The following is a 19,695-nucleotide window of genomic DNA, read 5'->3' as shown; positions in this document are numbered from 1 at the left end:
GGCTTACCTTATTCCAAAACGCGGTTGTTGTAGTCCGTCCTTGCCGATCCGGATGAGCTCCTCCTTCAAGTCAATTCCTGGCCTTGGTGTTGTGCAAGTTCCTCCCAGGGTCCATCAAGGGTTTTCCTCTACTTTGACAAAGCTCACCCACTTCCAAGTAGAATCAAGCAAAGACAATCTCTCCTCACAAGGTTCTAAATGGGAGTCCTAATTCCTGCAGCATTTACCCAAAGAAAATGTATAGCTCCAACCTCTCCTCCCTCTGGCTCAATGTCTTTATTTATAGTGCTGTAAAGAGGTTATTCAGGTCCACCATCAATGGGATAATCCCCCTCTTTGGGTGGGATATCTCCCTTATTGATGGGATAAGTTCCTCCTTAATAGAGATACATGAACCAACTGGAGGCGCATCCAATTCATCAAACCGACCTCTAGAAAGTTCTAGAAGTAACCACAAGTAACTTTTTTAAGATGAAACTCGCGCATTTTGCCTTTTACAGAAGGACGCACCTATCCCTTAACATACAGAGCGTCCAAGGACGCACCTTTTGTGAACATGGTCAGCGTCCCCGCAGGTAAGGCTAGAGAGAACCTGCGACCCCAGAGATAAACATATTTTTTACAAGACTTTCTCTCTTCTTTGAGTTTGAGATGGATAACAGAGGCATAAGACTTGCCTAAGAGGGTAGCATGACTATTGATTTGAGCCATACTAACTGTAAGTAGTCAAGGTGACATTTTTTAGTGTAACAGATTGACCCCTAAAGTGCGAAGCCTGGAATAGATTTAGGGTTTTGTAATTCTAGGAAGGGTGAAGCGCTTTATCATTTCAAGGATTGTCTTGTGGATGACCTGGTTGGAACCTGCAATTTTCAACACAAAATACATGTATAAGATTATATCATCACTGAGGTAGGCATTCCCATACTCAGATTCAAAACTTTAACTAAAGGACTAACTATTCTGATACAGGAATGATCTTGCAGTACATCATTTTTATAGACTTTTGTAGACACAGTATGGACGCAACCATCTGTTTATGATTAGTCTACATAGATAATGAATACAAAACTCTTCGCAGCCTGGATGGTAGAAACTAGATCCAGGGTCTTCACTTCTACTTCCCGAATTGGTACGATTCTAGCCATGTGATTAAATGATTCGATGTCGAACATGTTAGAAACCACTTGATTACCAGTCGATGATGCAAACCGTTAACAAGCGTGAGAGAAACCACCAGTAATGTCAATGGTTCTCAAAGTACCAAGCACAACCCGTGAAATGTGAATAGATGTTTTGATGTCAAACACTTCACGGAATCCTTTGATCGAAAGTCAATGATGTAAACTGACGTCAAAGGCGAGAAACCTGCCATTGATGCATGCAGACTTCAAGGTGCTGTCGATTCCTAAGTCATCTTTCTAGATAATGTGTCGATGTCGATAGAAAGCGACCCGTTGCAGGCAAGCCCGCAACACGAAATCATTGTTCAAGTTGAAGAAATGTTGCTGTAAGGACTGACTCAGGGATGGTCAAATGGATGACAAGTATTTTGCAGATGAAAGTTTTTGCTTGCAGACCTCTTGAACACATAACGACACGACAGATGGCTTGGTGACGAATAACTCAAAGTTAATCCCCGGAACCCGGTTAAAGACTTTCAAAGTGGTTTGGTCAACTGTGAGGTAAAAGATTTCCCAACCCAGGTGAATGAAAAGTGTCGTGTTCAAGAGTGGTAATAAAGTTTCTTTTGAGACAAAAGGTAACAAACAGGTTCATTCTTCTCTCTTTTCCCCCACCATTTCTGGCAAGTACCTCTTTATTTTTAACAAGCTTGAGGAGGATAACATATGCTTGATTATAAGCTCATCCTTCGGACAAGTCCAACCTAGTTTAAATTCGAACCCTAGGAAGGAGTGGTTCATTCCTGTTTGTAATTGAACAGGTCCTTTACTGTAAAAGTTTAACGAGCCCAGTATAGGAGAAACTCGGCGTTTTTCATTTTTAGAGAGTCTGAAAAAACTAAAGGAGACTCCACGTTGAACTTTTTCGTACATTTGTGTCCCTCAAGCCCGAAAAAGTATAAAATAATACCTGGGGGAACCGCTTGATCTTGCGACCAAGGAGTACTTTCATAATAGTGTCGTTGACCTGAAAAGTAAAAAGCGATCAAGGACACGTCGTTTTATTTCCTTATCGAGTTTGAAACGACAAAAACCCGGCAATCTTTTCCTGATTTTGCGGTCAGAAAAGAGCTAAAAGGGGACCGTCTTTTAATTCCGTTTTAACGAGTGTAAAAGAAACGCTCGGTAATCTTTTCATGTTTTAAGAGTCTGAAAAGGGCTTAAAAGAGAACTCCAAGGTTTCACTTTTTCGTAAGTTTTAACGAGTTCGAAAAAATGATAAAAATGTACTCATATGGCCGACTTTCAATTTAATTTACGAGTAGGAAAAGACGGAAAGATCTCGGCATTTTCATTTGTTTTACGAGAATGAAAGATAGCAAAATAATCTCGGTATTTTCATGAGTTTAACGAGTCTTGAAAATAACTGAAATTGACTCGAGATAGGTTTCATTTTTACAAAAGCTTGAAACAGAGAAAAACTATGCTTCAGAGTAGTTTCATTTTTACACAAGCTTGAAACAGAGATAAAACTGTGCTTGATGCCCCCTAAGCATAACTGCTAGAGTGCATGCCCCCCTAGCTTCATTTCATTCAACCATTTGGATGAAATGAAGGTTTAGTGACGAGATCATTTAAAAGACTTTGACCTAAAACTGTAAGAAAATTATGCAAAACACCGAAACAACTAACCTAAATATACAACTTAACATTTACGAGATCTAGTCAATCTCTCGACTCAAGTAGAGGAGGATTTGTTTCATTTTTTAACGAGCTTGACACAGGAAAAGAACTATGCTCGGATTCGGTTTCATGTTTACGCAAGCTTGAAACGAAAAACTATGCTTGTTATAATTTCACATGCCCCCAGCATAATGACGCAAAACGAGGTACATGCCCCCCAAGCTTCATTGCATTCAATGAGGCGGATGGAATGAAGCTTTACTTTCAAAATCTTGGAAAGACTCGTGGGAGTTGTTTCATTTTTTAGTGAGCTTGACACAAGACGAGGAACTATGCTCATAACTACTTTCTACAATCTACCTAACAAAAAACTATACTCTAAAAAACCTTGATTCATTTTTTAACGAGCTTGACACAAGACAAGGAACTGTGCTCTAAAAACCTTGATTCATTTTTTAATGAGCTTGACACAAGACAAGGAACTATGCTCTAAAATCCTTGTTTCATTTTTTAACGAGCTTGACACAAGACAAAGAACTATGCTCATGACTACTCTCTACAATCTACCTACTTAACCTACCCTTGTTTCATTTTTTAACGAGCTTGACACAAGACAAGGAACTATGCTCAAAAAGTTCACATGCCCCCAGCATAATGATGCGAAATGAGGTACATGCCCCCCAGGCTTCATTGCATTCAATCGGCTGGATGAAATGAAGGTTTACTTTCAATATTTAACTTGAAAAGGGAGTTGTTTCATTTTTAAAGAGGTTGACACAAGAAAAGAACTATCCTCATACCTGATTCATTTTTTAACGAGGTTGACTCAGTAACAGGAACTGTCCTCAAAACCCTATTTGCTAACTATCTATATGACCTAAAAACTAGCTGATTCATTTTTTAATGAGGTTGACTCAGTAAAAGAACTGTCCTCATGCTAGCCTATTTCATTTTTTAATGAGGTTGATACAGGAAAAAACTATCCTCGTGCATCCAGTTTCATTTTTTAACGAGGTTGAGACTAGAAGAAACTATCCTCACACTAGCCTGTTTCATTTTTTAACGAGGTTGATACAGGAAAAAACTATCCTCGTACACACTGATTCATTTTTTAACGAGGTTGACACAGTAAAAGGAACTTTCCTCACTACATCCAGTTTCATTTTTTAATGAGGTTGAGACGGGAACAAACTATCCTCACACTCCTTGTTTCATTTTTTAACGAGGTTGATACAAGAAAAAACTATCCTCGCTACAGCCTATTTCATTTTTTAACGAGGTTGATACAGGAAAAAACTATCCTCGTAACATTGATCATGGCTTCCAACTGGAAGAAAGACATGTCAATGGACACACCTTGATCATGGCTTCCAACTGGAAGAAAGACATGTCAATGGACACACCTTGATCATGGCTTCCAAAAGGTCTTCATCCGAAGGAAGAATAGTTTTTTGGAAGGAACACACGTCAAGGGACTCAAAAGGGATAAGAACATCGTGTTCAAATAATCCCATAGAGTTTTCCATGTCAATTACCGGATCTAAATCAACAGTGAGAGGCTCACTTACATCGGTAACTGAAAACATGGGACCGGTTGCCACATAATTAACCCGTGGCAGGGTAGATACCACTTTAGAATCAGGAACATTTGGGGGTGTCATATTATTGGTAGTCGAAACAAGACTAGGGAACGAAAGCTGGTCTACAGTCACAATACTGCCATTGTGAGGGAAAGACATCACGCGAAAGAGTGTCGATACGACAGCTTTCATTGCATAAACATAGTCTCGCCCAAGGAGTAAATTGAAATCCAAAGGACCTCGAACTACCATAAGATCAACACAAACAGTTTTACCTTCCAAGGTAATAGAAAACTTAGGAAGGATCCCTAAAGGTTCACTAATTGTTCTGTTAAAAGCTTTCAGATTCTGCGTAATAGGCGCAAGCTGAGGGGAACCCAAAGCTTTCCAAACAGCTGAGGATAAAATACTAACAGAAGCACCTTCATCTACCTGAGTACGATGTATGTCCCTACCACCAGCCTTGACAATGATTTGGAAAGGGATGGAGGAAGGAAGACGAGGTTCTGTTAGTCTATTCCAATCAAAGGAAAAGACCTCAGTACTTGGAGGGGGTTCTGTAGAAACAGGTGAAATACCCCCCGGCATAGAAGAATCCGATGTAACAAGAAGAACATCAGCGGTATGAAATTTACTCTCGAAAGAGAAAGTGGGATCGACCGAATGTGAAATTGAATCGACCACTTGATCAACTAATGGATCATCAACCTGAGTGACATGAGTTTCACTCTCCAATGGAAGAGTGTGATTGACTCTACTTGAAGTTAGATCAATCACTCCGTCAGTTGACGGCAGGTTGGGAGAAAGTTTACGGTAACCAGTTGGAAATTCTTGCTGTGGAACAGTAAGTTTTTCCAACAATGTTGAGGCTTCATCCATGTGAGGGCAAATGTGAGTTTGATGACAACCTTTGCATAACTTACAAGGAAACCTAACTTTACCCTTTTTCCCAGGAACCTGACTATCACTGGTTGATGGATCAATGGAAAGTTGATGGGATTTTTCTGACCATACTTCCAAGACCTTTGGAATACCAGGACAATTGACAAGGAAGTGGTCACCCTTACAAAGCCTGCAAGGGTATTTGGGTTTACGATGCATGTCGGAATTTCCCTCAACACAACTAACACTTACAACCATGGTTGGTTGGTTGACTTCTTTCTTATCTTGCTTCTTCTTCCTCTTCTTCTTCTTCCCTTTCTTCTTCTTCTTAGCCTCCTGGTTACTGGCATCGAGGCTTTTACCAGGCGAAGAGGAAGAAATGGAGGAAGAAAAATTAGGCGAAGAAGGTAAAGGGTCAACAAAAGGTTGGTGATGTTGAGATGGTGAACTCTGTTGAGGTGAAGCATCCGGTTGAGGTGGAACAATTGGAGTATTTTGGGCCAACGAAGTTGAAAATAACCATATCGGTAATCCTATTGTAAATCCAGGTAATGACAAAGTAGCCATATAAGGAGGACCAACATTTCCAAAGTAAGGAAAAGTACTAGGATTCTCATTAGGAGGGGTTCCTAGGTTGATAAATTCCGGAACATTTGCCATTATATTCAACTTCAGTGAATTTTATTAACAATTTTAAACTACAATTAACAATTCACAATTCACACTTAACAATTAAAATTCACAATTCACACCTATGGTCTCTAAAAATAAAAACAAACAAATTAACACGCGCTATCAAATCTAGGAGTCAAACCACACACAAACAGTAGCCTTCCGGACCGAAAACACTAGTTGGTGATGAAATCCAACATCGCCGAATTCAGTACAGAAGTGGAGGGTGGAACAGTTACCCCGGCAACCTGCTTAATGAATAGACCGGCACAAGTTCCTCCACTTTAACCGTCTCGAAGTGAAGCGAACCCCCCGGAAAATCCAAGTGAGTATAACCGACGTCTGCTCCAGGTACAGTGGGATCTTCCCTCCACCGTCACCTTGGGTAGAATCCTAAAGATTATGGTCACTAAGGTTACCAACGGCCACAAGTACACCTGGGGGAACAGTCTAAACTCCGACAGCACGCAAGGGCAGAGTAGCAAGCTCAATCCCCTTACCGGCTCCTTGACAGTAATCCAAGGTTTACCGATAAGTGACCCCTGGCTCCTCGACAATGGTTAATCCGAGGTTTACCGTTTGTAATACGTACTGTCTGGCGTCGTTCCCAACGAGGGAGGATGGATCCCCTCACTGGTTCGGACACGAGCTCGTGCTTCTCCTTTAAGAGGAGCTTTCCCAGAGTGTAAATGTAACAATTGGATTTATTCTACTCAAGATAAACTATCTGTTTGGTTTTGTAGTCTTGGAGAGTTAAGTACTCACCTACTCCAAGACCTTAGCCTAAGCTATGTTGGTGTTTCAGAGCCCTAGAAATGTAAAAATTACTAGATGAATTTTAATTAAGCGCTGTGTTATTAAGGCTGTTATTACTCAAATGGGTAAATGGAGATGAAACCAATGGTGTTATGACCCGACTCAACTGAATGCAATCGAATATGATAATGCAATCCTTTCAATTCGATGAATCCTAACTAGAGTAAGGAGAGAGTTTCCATTCACTTCCAACAATGCAAAAAATTGATCATTAAGAGAAAATTTAACAAATTCTCTAATGCACTAATTTCATCAAGAAAAACTAATGCAAATCAATTCCAAACCATTTTTTTTATTTTTATTTTTTGTGTAAATTCAAATCAAAGAAAGCTGATCTAAATCTACAATAGATTTTTCAGAATGTAAACTATGCAATTGTAATCTATGCACAATTCACATGAAAAGTATGCAAATGTAATCTATGCACATTTTTCATTCATATTCTGAAACTGAGAACTCTAATTATGCAAATGTGATCTATGCAAGAGAATTCTCAAACACAAGATGATTCTAATGTTATCTAAGAACCAATCAAGTGCAAGTCGAGAAAATTGGGTGAGAGTTCCAAAGATCAAAACATAAAAACACTCAAAGGCGATTAACACTCATACACAATTTAGCCCCCCCCGGCGAATGAGGGGGAAATTTTTTTGCAAAAACAAAAGCAAAAAGATGCAAAATTGTGAAAAGACTGAGAGAAACCTCCAAGTAATGACCAAAGGAAATCAAATTAAGAATTTCTCAAAAAAGAGACTCAAAACACCCAATTGATGAAAGCTAAAAGCAGGAATGCTAATGAAACAAGTTCAGGTGAAAATTTTTGACAGGGTACTAAAGGATCTGGGCAGAAAACACTAAGAAAAACCAAAAACTAAAAGCAATTAAAGCAAAAATGGAGTTTTCCTAAGTTTTTACAGGAAGACGCAGGCAACCCGTTAGAACAGGCGCGGGCCCGCTCTGTGCAAACGGCAACAGCGCGTCCAAAGACGCACTGTGCAGTACTCAGAGGGTGCGTCCTTCTGGAAAAGTTAAGAAAAACCAAATCTAACTAAATCTAAAGCTAAGCCACCCAAATACTAATTCTCACAGTCAAAAACCAGAAAATAAAAATGATTTTCACAGAGAAAAGTTCACACAAAGGAAAAGACTTTCTCATTAATGGATTCCCCAGTGGAGTCGCCAATTTGTCGTGGCGGAAAAAGTCGTTTGTGCGGACACAACTGACCTCCCTAGGAGTCTAAACTCTCTAGCGACAAACAAGACAAAATGGAGTGATCTTTCTCTAAATATACCTTTTAAAACATGAAAACTACAAGTGTTTAGGCTTACCTTATTCCAAAACGCGGTTGTTGTAGTCCGTCCTTGCCGATCCGGATGAGCTCCTCCTTCAAGTCAATTCCTGGCCTTGGTGTTGTGCAAGTTCCTCCCAGGGTCCATCAAGGGTTTTCCTCTACTTTGACAAAGCTCACCCACTTCCAAGTAGAATCAAGCAAAGACAATCTCTCCTCACAAGGTTCTAAATGGGAGTCCTAATTCCTGCAGCATTTACCCAAAGAAAATGTATAGCTCCAACCTCTCCTCCCTCTGGCTCAATGTCTTTATTTATAGTGCTGTAAAGAGGTTATTCAGGTCCACCATCAATGGGATAATCCCCCTCTTTGGGTGGGATAGCTCCCTTATTGATGGGATAAGTTCCTCCTTAATAGAGATACATGAACCAACTGGAGGCGCATCCAATTCATCAAACCGACCTCTAGAAAGTTCTAGAAGTAACCACAAGTAACTTTTTTAAGATGAAACTCGCGCATTTTGCCTTTTACAGAAGGACGCACCTGTCCCTTAACATACAGAGCGTCCAAGGACGCACCTTTTGTGAACATGGTCAGCGTCCCCGCAGGTAAGGCTAGAGAGAACCTGCGACCCCAGAGATAAACATATTTTTTACAAGACTTTCTCTCTTCTTTGAGTTTGAGATGGATAACAGAGGCATAAGACTTGCCTAAGAGGGTAGCATGACTGTTGATTTGAGCCATACTAACTGTAAGTAGTCAAGGTGACATTTTTTAGTGTAACACAACCCCAAGGGCTCCGAACCTATCTTGTCAAGGCACTAACCTTGAATTTAGGATCACTAACTCCAAGGACACCAATCCTTCCAATTCTGAGGCACCAACCCCAAGGGTTCCGACCCTATCTTGTCAAGGAATTACTTTGATTGTATTACATTTATCTCGAAATCTTCTTCACTGTATTCTGTCAATATACAACTTCACTGCTACATCAATGACAACCTGTCTTCATATGAAGGAGTCATCACAACTCTTCATATTGCCCAACCAAAGTCTGCGAAGTTTCCTCATGATGATTTTAATTAGCCATCATGATCTCCAACAATGTCTCCAAGATCTGCTGATGCTTTTCAACAGGATATCTTTGATAACCTGCACTAAGTCCTCAATGTTTGCACAAAGACAATTATCTGTTTTCAACCCTCTGTTCTTACTGTTGTGGTAACTGTTTCAAGAGTGACTGCTTCTCACTTTTCTTACTATCGCGATATATTACTTCCAAGAAACAAGCTCACAAATGCTTCAATGCTGGTGCTGGTTACTCTTCTCTTCACAGAACTGTTCTTCAGGTTACATTCTGTACTTGATTAATTCATCATAGGTTCGAGACTTTCAAAGATTAACCCAATCAACAGAGTTTCTTGTCCTTTGACTTCCTTCTTTCATGCTGGACCTTCAACTTTCTTCCTTCTCGCTTGATCTCCGGCTTCATCTTTTCCTTCAAGTTCACGAGTTGTGAACTATTACTTCTACTCTCTGTAATTGATGCCTAAATCACACCCCTCAAGTGAAGCATTTCAACTTGTATATATATATGAGTTTTTCCAATAAACGAAACGATCCACTCATTGGTGGAGGGGCTGACTTGTGCGTGAGGTGATATATTAAAATATATCAGAGGGCCTTTTGTTAATATTCAATCAATTAAAACTTAGCCTTTTTACGGAAATCACATTATAAGAGAGGCTATACCTATATTACAATAGATGTCTAACAGTCCCCATATGCCACTTCACTGCTAATCACAATCACAACTTTTCAGATGTCTCTTACTACACAATATATTGGAGAGGCCCCTTTTTAATATTCATCCAAGACCCACATGGAGGTCCCACATGCCATGTTATTAATCGCAATCACAATTATCCGAAATCCTGCAATCACAAATTTTGGAGGTCTCTTACAAGCATTCTCATGACATAGCCGATTGCCCTATTGCTGACTAAGAGAATGCGATATAATATTAAACACTTGTTAATAAATCCGTCGGGTCCATAGCTCCATCGCAAGCAGCAGTCCATTGGGTTTATCGCAATCGACGGTCTGGGGTCCACGCCCTTATCAAAATCAACGGTGTGAGGATTTATGAGTATAACATTCTTTGTGATATGTAACTTTAGAGCGGATGTGATATTGCATTAGGGTTGTTATCATAAACTGTTTCGCATCCGCATATTATATCACAATCACAGTTTTAGTGTGACATTCCTTTAAGACTTGTGATGCGAAGGTTCTGATACAACAAATGCGATATTACAATAGGGCGTGTTATAATGAAATGATCGGGTACGCACCTTATATCGCACATCGAAGGTTTTGGGTAGTGGCACATAATAGACCGCTGGTAAAGTCGCCGATATAAAGCGGCTGATGTGTTTTATTACATGTGTTGAGGATTTTAATGGGTTTCCATGGTTTAATACTTCCTCTGCTTAAATCCCCCGTTAACACTTTTTATGTTCCTCCACTGCATGCTCCTCTTTGTTTCTTAGTTCTTTCCTTTTCCACTGCATGTTCCTCATGGCTCCTTTCGATGAACTTATTCTTCTTACTCTTTGGATTTCTCTTTTGATGAATTTCGATATATTTCCTCCTCGACTTTCCTTCTTGGGTCTACTGTTCCTGTTGCTTCGTTGATCTGCTCTGCTTGGCTTCACATCGTTATTTAGTATCTAGAATATTTCCATATTGACATCAATGACAATCTAGATCAACACTACATGCTGTCCTAAAGCCTTTTATGTTGTGTCAAGTCAAGAAATATGTGATCGCTGAAATGACCAATAAAAAGGAAGTAACTATGAATTGTACATTGAGCTCTCGCCAACAAGCCTTTTATCAGGCTATCAAGAATAAGATTTTTGTAGCCAAATTACTTGATAGTGACTGAGGTCATATAAACTACAAAAAGCTTGAAAATCTCATGAACATTTATATCCAGTTGTGGAAGGTATGCAATCATCTAGAGTTATTTGAAAGGAATGAAGGGCATATGTTTATGTACCTCGAGAAAATTGGGAATTCTCTTTTACCACCACCTTTTGATGAAAAGGAAGATATACACTATGTTGGAAGTCGAAATCTTATCTCATACAAGATTCCCAAGCTAGTCTAAAGAGAGGGTATTAAGATCATACCCATCTTATGTTCTTGATCAATTCAGGGGTTTCGACATAGATGTTTGAACAACTTGTTTAATGTCTATTCGCCTGAAAATATTCATTCACCAATTTTTCCACGGCAAGCAAAAGGGGAATCTGATTTTCCTGCTAAAAGTGGCACATTTTGCTTTTCTCGGATGATTGACCTCTTGCAAGCTGAGTTTTCTTTTCTTGCTATAGGTTCAGTTGTGGAGCAGTTGCTTTATTCTTTAGTGAAATGGGATCACCAATTTTTAGATGAAATTATTGAAGGCTTCCTGGAAAGTGAGAAGGATATCTTGCAGTATGATCAGATTGAAGAAGACAAAGTGAGAGTTGTCAGTAGATTGTTGATGTTGCCAACACGTGCAGAGTCAATCTTTTGGAGAATAAAGTGTGCTATTGGTATTGGAAATGTACGATATGAAGGATTAGTAATCTCTCATCAAGGCCATTTTCTTAATAATATTGGACTGTTAAAATCTGTTTATTCATTCATTATGAAAATTCAATCCCCCCCGATTGATGTCCTCTGCTCAGACAAGGGTTTTGCATATCAGGATGTAGAATAACTTCATCATCCATGGATGAAAAAGCTACTTGCTATTTTTGCTCGTACATCCAAGTTCAATGGTCCTACAAAACCTTTGGATCCTCATTATTTGATTAAAGAAATAGACTCATATTTATTCTCTGAACATCAAGTTCTTCAGCTTACAAATAGAATATTCAAATCTTCACCTCCTTTGCAAAGATTTGATCTTGGAAAAAGGCTTACGGATTCTGGGAAGCTATAGACATTAGATGCTTTGCTGAAATGCCTCTGTGCTGAAAACCATTGAATTATCTTGTTTGCTCAAATGACTAAAATGCTCAATATTCTTGAGAACTACATGAATTATAGGAAGTACAAATATCTTTGTTTGGATGGATATTCAACCATAATGGATCATCGTGACATGGTCAGGGACTTCCAAAAAAAGCAATATATATTTAACTTTTTGTTGAGCACAAGAGCTGGGGGCCTAGGAATCAATCTCATAGATGTTGATATTGTTATATTTTATGAGAGTATTTGGAATCCAACTTTGGACTTAGAGGCCATGGAGAGGGCACATTATCTTGGACAAACGAAGGAGATCACAATGTTGTTGGCTTGTTGGGGCTTGACCCAGGTTCAGAGTTAATTAGCCAAACAAATCCTGGTACTACTAGCCCTTTCGGAAACAGTCACGGAGCGCGGACTGAGGTCTTACCCGAAGTAGTATGGGAGGGTGCTAGAACCAGGTTTCCACACCCTGGAGATGTCTGATGAGTTCGACTGGTCCATCGTTTGTCCCTGTGTGCAGGTGGCTTCACGCACTTTCCATTTCCTTACGGCCTGGTACACTACCTTCGCATAACCCTAACCAGGGGCTGTGCCGTGCTCTGCGCTATTACCTGAGTTCTTATTTATCTTCCAGTCTTGTTTAAGCACCTTTGTCTACTTAAGTGTCTTAAGTTATACTTAACAATACAAAACATTCACATAGGTTTGCGCAATAAATAAATAGTATATTTGCAAACTATATCAATCATGCATTAAACTAGGAAAAGATACACATAATTATAACAAAACTTCTCTTTATTGATTTGTCCAACGGTTACAGACTTGACCTGCCCTGCGCACTTAGCTGCAGGGGTCTGTGCACTCAGCTGCAGGGGTCCGTGCACTCAACTGCAGGGGTCCGTGCACTCAGCTGCGGACTACTAGGCCTCTGCACACTCAGCTGCAGACTCTACAACCTAAAGACATGATTTACACTTGACTCAACGCTTCATCAATCCCTTAGACTCATCATGCTTCCTTCTTTATTAGTTATGTTTTACACTTAGTGCCTCACTCTATTTATACAATCCCATGGTTCGCGAACCATGGGTAGGTCTATCCAGCCGACATTAGATTACAAAACTAGGGCGGACAATCGTGTGACTCTTATACATTCACACCCCGCGCTCGCAATTCGCGAAGCTTTTACAACAAGATTCGGTCAAAACTTGGGCTTTGAGCCCCAAAACATGCCTTGGGGGGATTCCATGCCCAACAGGCCCCCAACACAAACATCGTGACTCACCCTTGAGTCACTCCGTCAGCGCGAAGATCTTTGCGTAGAGTCCCTCCAACTGTGGCAAGGTCAACAACACACTGAGCTCCTGCTTGCTGGATCTGCTGCATTCATTGTTCCGAGACCTCTGTGTCAGGAGTGCTTCTTTGCATCAGTATGTGCATCCCCTGCATGTGTGCGAGCTTGTCTTCGATTTCTGCCGTGATGGTGAAGGCCTCGTTGATCCAAATCTGAAAGCGCACCTTCAGGACTGCTTCCTTATGTCGTGTCGTGTCCACCTGCTCCTTCAGCGCTTTAGCCTACTACATCAGTGCAAGCCTCTGAGTGAGGACCACTGTCTGCACAGTTCCTCGGACACTGTCATACTGCTGTTGGAGTTCTTGCACCTCTATCTATAAGCATTGGATGTTGGGGTCCTCCTGCAGATTTTTGAGGACCTCAAGTGATACTTCCAACATACTGGTGCAGTCTCGCACTGCACCGCCAATCTCCTCCAGTCCCGCTGTGATAGTGCTAGCGCGCTGTTCTTTGACTTCCGGGGGGGTGGACGGCTGTGCCTTCAACCGCAGCTCAGCGATCTGAAGGTTCAACTCTAGCTGAACCTTTGTCATTTCTTCCCTTGCCTCGCGGACCCCTGCTGCTAACCTGTGGATCCGCGCCTCTGCTGGCATGTTTGCTGGGATGGCCAGCTCCCAGCTGTTGGTTCTGCGACATCACTTCATCGCGTTGCAAGCTTAGTTGTTCCATTTTGATTTTCTGCTTACTGAGGACTTTCAGTGTGCAGCTCTCCCTAGCGTGCAGTTCTGTAGTCATCGCGTCCTGCAAAACATATAAGGTCTCTCGCGGAAGTGTAGCCATATTGAGATCGAGACCTTTCAATGCGCTAACCGTAGGTCTGTTGGCCTCATTTGATGTCACTAGTGCCCCTTCTGGCAACAGTATGGTATTCGTCATCCGCACGTGCAACATCTGCTCTACTGCTATTGAGCCGATGGTGAGGTTGGTCGAAATGGTACCAACCTGAGGAGGGCACGCCTATAATTCCTGCAACTATGCCCTGAGGGCCCCCAACACAATCTAGTTCTCCTCCATGAAATCTTAGAGAGCCTCAGAGGTGACATCGTGCACTGTTTCACCGATGTCATGCAGATCACCCTCGGTTAGGGTGATCGGGTCAATGGACAACTTTTATGCCTTGACCTTCTTAAGCGAACCTGCCTGCTCTGTTGGGTGCTGGCGCTTTAGCTGTGTCGATGCAGTTCGTGGTTCTGCGCCTCCCTCTTCTGTCTCTACTTCCTCTGTTTCCTGCCCCTGCGAAGGCATTGTTTGTCCCTTGCCTGCCTTCATGGCTGCCTCTTGTGCTACTGCGGCCTTTTCCTGCTCAGTTGCTTTTTGTGTAACGTCCTGTGTTGCCCGTACTTCTGCTGCTGCTACTTCCTTCCTTTGCTTTTCGGCCAACTATGTGATGCGCAGCTTGGCCTCATCTTTCTTTCTTTGCGCCGCTGACTTCTCAATCTTTGCGATGTCTGGGGCCCGCCACTTTGGCGGTAAAGCCTCCAGTACATTGAAAATGACATCGTTTGTGGCTACGAAGGGTAGCTTTGTCCACTGTTTAGTCGAGTCCTTGTGCGCTCTTATATAAATGTTATGCATGTCTACTTTGAATTCTGTAAAACTTTGCAGACTATTGTAAACAATGGGTGACAACCACGGCTTATGGATGATCCCCATTATGAGGTTCATCTCCATGAACACCCAGAAGATTTTACTATCGCGGATCCTCTTAGCACCCTTTGTGGCCCAAAGCGATGCATACTTCACGGCCTCCAGTAAATCCTTGTCAATTATGTGAAATTGACTATCCTTCAGCAATTCCCCAGCCATGAGAACTATGAACAACAAAAGCCATGCACAGTGGAATGTTTTTCCCTGTTCCTGATCTTCACCGCAATTTTCTAAAAACTCCTTGCAGATAAATTCAGACCAGTTAAACTGGACCCCGTCCGCACACTGCTCAGCCAGTGCTACCACTAGCGCGGGTACTTCGTCCGTGCGACACTTGCGCATAACCTTTCCTGCCAGGATTTGGGTCACCACGCGTACTGATTTCTCCTTGATGCTGGAGATGGCGTAGCCCCTATTATTCTTTTCTAGCTTGTACTTTTTCTTCATGGCCTCCGCGATGGCCAAGTCACTGCCCTTCCCTTTCGAGATATTTGTGGGGTCCTCTCCTTTGCATGGAATTTGGGGGACGCGGTGAATCAAGTCTGCCGTAATGGGGATGGGATCCTCCAGCCACAAACACCCATCATGCACCAGGCAGAGCAGCTGCCTGATGACGAAAATGGTTATTGGGGCACGGTGGAAATGTGGCACCCATAGCAGATTTAGTAGCCCAACCTTTTCCACTCCACGCAACCACTTTCGTGGCTCTAGCTTTGTAAACCCCACCACGGTGTTCTGCTTGGGCTTCATAAGGTTCCTGGTTTGAAGGTGAGGGAACTTCTCGTGGTCAACAAGGTCCTAATCTTCAAATTTTGGGCTTGGCACACATCCCAGGTGTGTGCCCTCAAACATAAGGTTGTCTGGGAGGAGTGGGGTATGGAGCGAGCTCTTGGTCTCATCCAGGTCCTTGGGCACTTTAGCCTTCCCTTTTCGCGGGGGGACATAGGTGGGAAATTTTGTTGCAGGGTGCGTAGGCTGAGTGTCCTCCTCCATGCCTTCATCCTCGTCCTCAACGATGATAAGATCCTCTAGATCTTCTTCTTCATTAGTTTCTATGGTGATGACTTTCCCCTTCTCTTCCATTGACAGCTTGGTGTGCAGTGGGTTCCGCAGGGACAAACGTACGGGAACCATTGCTTGTTTGTCCTTCTTGGGTCTTGGCGTGCGTAGTGATTTCGGGATTTCTGCCACAATCCCGGCACCTTTTGGAGCATCCCCCATAGTCAGGGCCTGCGCGGCCTCCTCGATGGTTATTTCTGTTATCTCCATAACATCCTTAGCTGTTGGCATTGTATTTGTGCAAAAATCTATCACTAGCGAACTCAGGGGCTCAATCAACGCTTGACACTCAACAATCAAGGCTCTGCTCAATATCCAATTCACAAATGACCAAGTGTTGTTTGCTGGGAAACCCTTTGTAATTTATAGCACTTTTTGAATTTGAATTTGACCGTTCCCCCCAAATCCAATTCATTAATGCTCTCTTGGCGACAGATTTTCCCAAATCTTGCCCATAAATTGCATCTTAAATGCCTGCCACCCGCTCCATTTGGCCTCAAGTCGAGCATCCCATCGTGAATAGTGACTTCAACAGTCACTTTCTGGTCAACCCGCGCGGTAGCGCAACCCCCTGTGCGCGGTCACGGACCTTGTGAATCTTTGCTTCTGCGTGCAGCTCCAACATTGCGCAACTCCCGGGCATAATAGTTTATAGTCTCGCGCTTCCTTTCAACTGCTTGGAGTGCTAAGACTGTCCTTCCTTCGGCTAGTCAGGTGGTCACACCACCCGTGAAATGTTTCATCCTATCATCCATCATGTCTCCTGGAGAATCACCTTTTATTGTTACAGTCGTCATCGCGCACTTTACCATTTGAAACACGGTACCTTGGTCACTATGCTTAGAAATGTGTGGTCCAAGCCAAGGCATCAGACTGATCAATTCGTGGAAATAGGCCTTAAACCTATCATTGCGATTGTACACATCCGGCCTTTTCACCCTGGTCTTCTTGTCGAGAAAATCTTCCTTTATCACATCCTCTATCTTCTTGACTTCCGCGTCTGCCAGAGTGCTTTTCTTCCTTAACCGTACCCTTTCTTCTTCAAGTTCTTAGAGTCTAAGATTTCCCTGTTGGATTTCCGCTTCCAAGGTTCCACGAACCGTCGTATCCATCGGTGCTGTCGGGTGCGGTCTAAGTTCCTCAACTACTATTGGGCTTACTACGGTTGCTTCATACTCCAACCTTGGCGGTGCTTGCATGGCCAGGCTTTTGCACGTGGTCTTATAAGCCCAGAGAACCACTGGTACGCGCAGGTCCCAGTCAGTCCGCTTCACATGGTGGACCTTGTTCAGCGCGTTGCGTACTTTGCTAAACGCTTCTGCGTAGATATTCTTCTGCGCACTTGGTCTTTCCATACTTCGTGGTCCCAACCATTCGTGCCATTGCCTTACCTTTTCCTGCTTACTGATCATGTCTTATATCGCGAGGACCGTAGGCTTTTGTGCGGGTTTCGCACCATATGCTTGTATCCGCCTGAATAGGTGGGTGTGCGGGTCAGTTTGTCTGTCATACTTATCTTTCAATTGCACCTAAGGCTTACCAGACTACATGAGCATCATCCTTCTGCATTCACACCAGTCCTCAAAACTTCTTTAGTGCGTACCCCATCATATTGAGAGCATAGTGCATAGTACCCATTTCAGAGCGTCGAAACGCTATTGTTCCGGTACTTCTCTTTCAAATTTGTTCAGGAAGTCATCCACCTCGCTTAACCCATCATATGTAGGCAAGTCTCTTACCTCTGTTGCTACACAACGTAGTGACCTTGTAATCATGTTACAGTTGAGCGTGGTTACCTCGTGTAACCGGTTCTACCATTGTTCTATCTCCTCGTCAGAATCTGATGTGTAGGAGCTTTCACGCTCCCAAGAGATTCGGTCATTCGCAGTTGGATTTACCCAATCTTTCTCCCATGCAGTTATCTTGTAGATGCAGTCCAGATCGTCGTCACTGTCATTGTCGCGCACTGGTTCTGTGTAGCGTGATCCTTCTACAGGGTCTAAAGGTACTACTACGCGCAATGACTTTTTCTCAAAGATCATCTTGTGCTTCTTTAGATTTATTACTCCATTCATGTCAGTGTCTATTCCCAATAGCACGAGATAGGGATTGCTGTCATCCACAATCTCTATTACTTTGAAATCTGCTAGCATGCTCACTCCTTCGATGTCTACTGTGATTCCCTGCAATCTCCCCATAGGTAGGATCTTTTACTAGTTCGCCATTCACAGTTGGATAAGAGACCATTGTAGCGTAGGCCTGCCCATGCGCTCCCATGTCTACTTCAACAAGACGTCCGCATCCGATCCCAGGTCCAGAATCACTTGGTCCATCTCATATTCCCCGATTTGTGCGGTCAATCTCATCTCCCTTCCTGTTTGTGTTGTGCTCTTCCTGAGCTTCCGGACTATGCGCGGTTCTCCTAGCGCGGTTCCAGTGCATCTAGTTATGAGTTCTTGTAGCCCCTTTACAATCTTGCTATTGCGCAGCAGCTTCATGCATGTCTCCAAGAACGTAGTGAGCATCGATGGGTCCATTTCCGTCTCCAGTCTGTCTTTACTTCCTGAAGTGGAGGCATCAGCGTAGCTCCTCTTAGCTTCCATGAAGGTCTCCTTAGCGCGCTCCAAATAAAATTCTGGTTCCTTTGTTGGAGCCTTACAAACCTAGGTTCTTTATTAAGGTTGCTTACCTTTGTCATCCCCTGTCGTAATACCAATTCGGAGCATCATATTTACATTAGGGTCTTCCTCGCACGGCTCAAACCTCATCATCTGTATGCTTTGAGTCAGAGGAGGTTGGAGTGATCCTTTATCACGCAACCTCACTATCAGTGTTGGACAATCCTCTATCTCATGATCAAATTGCATACAATATAAGCATGATGGTCTCGTTGGATTTGTACAATAGTGGGCATAATGCCTCGGTCCTCCGCAATTGTAACATATCCGCTGTCCACAACCTCTTCTTGGCCCCATTCCACCTCGGCCTCATTTGTGCCCCTGAAATCCAGTGCATGCCATTCCTGCATTTTGATTGAGGGCCCGTGTTTCGGCCTGAATTCTGTAGGTAGGAGTCCGATCCATCATCAGTTCATAACTTCTACAGGTGCGCTCATAATGTCCTACTGACCTGTAGAAATTACAGAACAACCACTGGGAATTTTGAGTATACTTCTGTAATAGATGGTAGTTATCTATAGCATGCTTCCCTCCTATATGACAAATTTCACACCACAATGCAGGCGCCGCGCTTGGTCCTACTTGCGCCTCCGGTCTCAATGGCATTGGTCCTCCTCTCGCGAGGAAATTCACGAACACCGGGTAGTGGTCCTTATCGTGCCCTTGGCCCTTACACTTTACACACCATACCTCGTCACGCACTTTTGGATGAGCCGTCCTGTCTTGTTTCAAACTCTGCATCTCAAGGCACAAGTTTTTCAACTGCGCGTGAATCTGCTGGACTCCCAGGTTAGGATCTTGTATCGGAGTCTCGTGCAATCTCATCGCGACCTCTAAAGCCTCAGCCTGAGTGGTTAGCCTTTGTTGCGACAACATGTTCCG

The 19,695-nt window shown here is 42.7% G+C and overlaps 1 pseudogene; it reads left to right on the top strand.

The window, feature by feature from the left end:
• LOC149146904 (chromatin-remodeling ATPase INO80-like) overlaps positions 1-19,695 on the top strand; it is a 31,322-nt pseudogene that overhangs the window by 8,947 nt on the left and 2,680 nt on the right.

This window comes from Pinus tabuliformis, chromosome 9 (genome assembly GCF_031772625.1).
Source record: "Pinus tabuliformis cultivar Carrire ecotype Pingquan chromosome 9, CPIR1, whole genome shotgun sequence".
Classification (NCBI taxonomy): Eukaryota; Viridiplantae; Streptophyta; class Pinopsida; order Pinales; family Pinaceae; genus Pinus; species Pinus tabuliformis.
The sequence above is the reverse complement of the archived record's forward strand: the minus strand, read 5'-3'. Positions and strand labels throughout refer to the sequence as shown.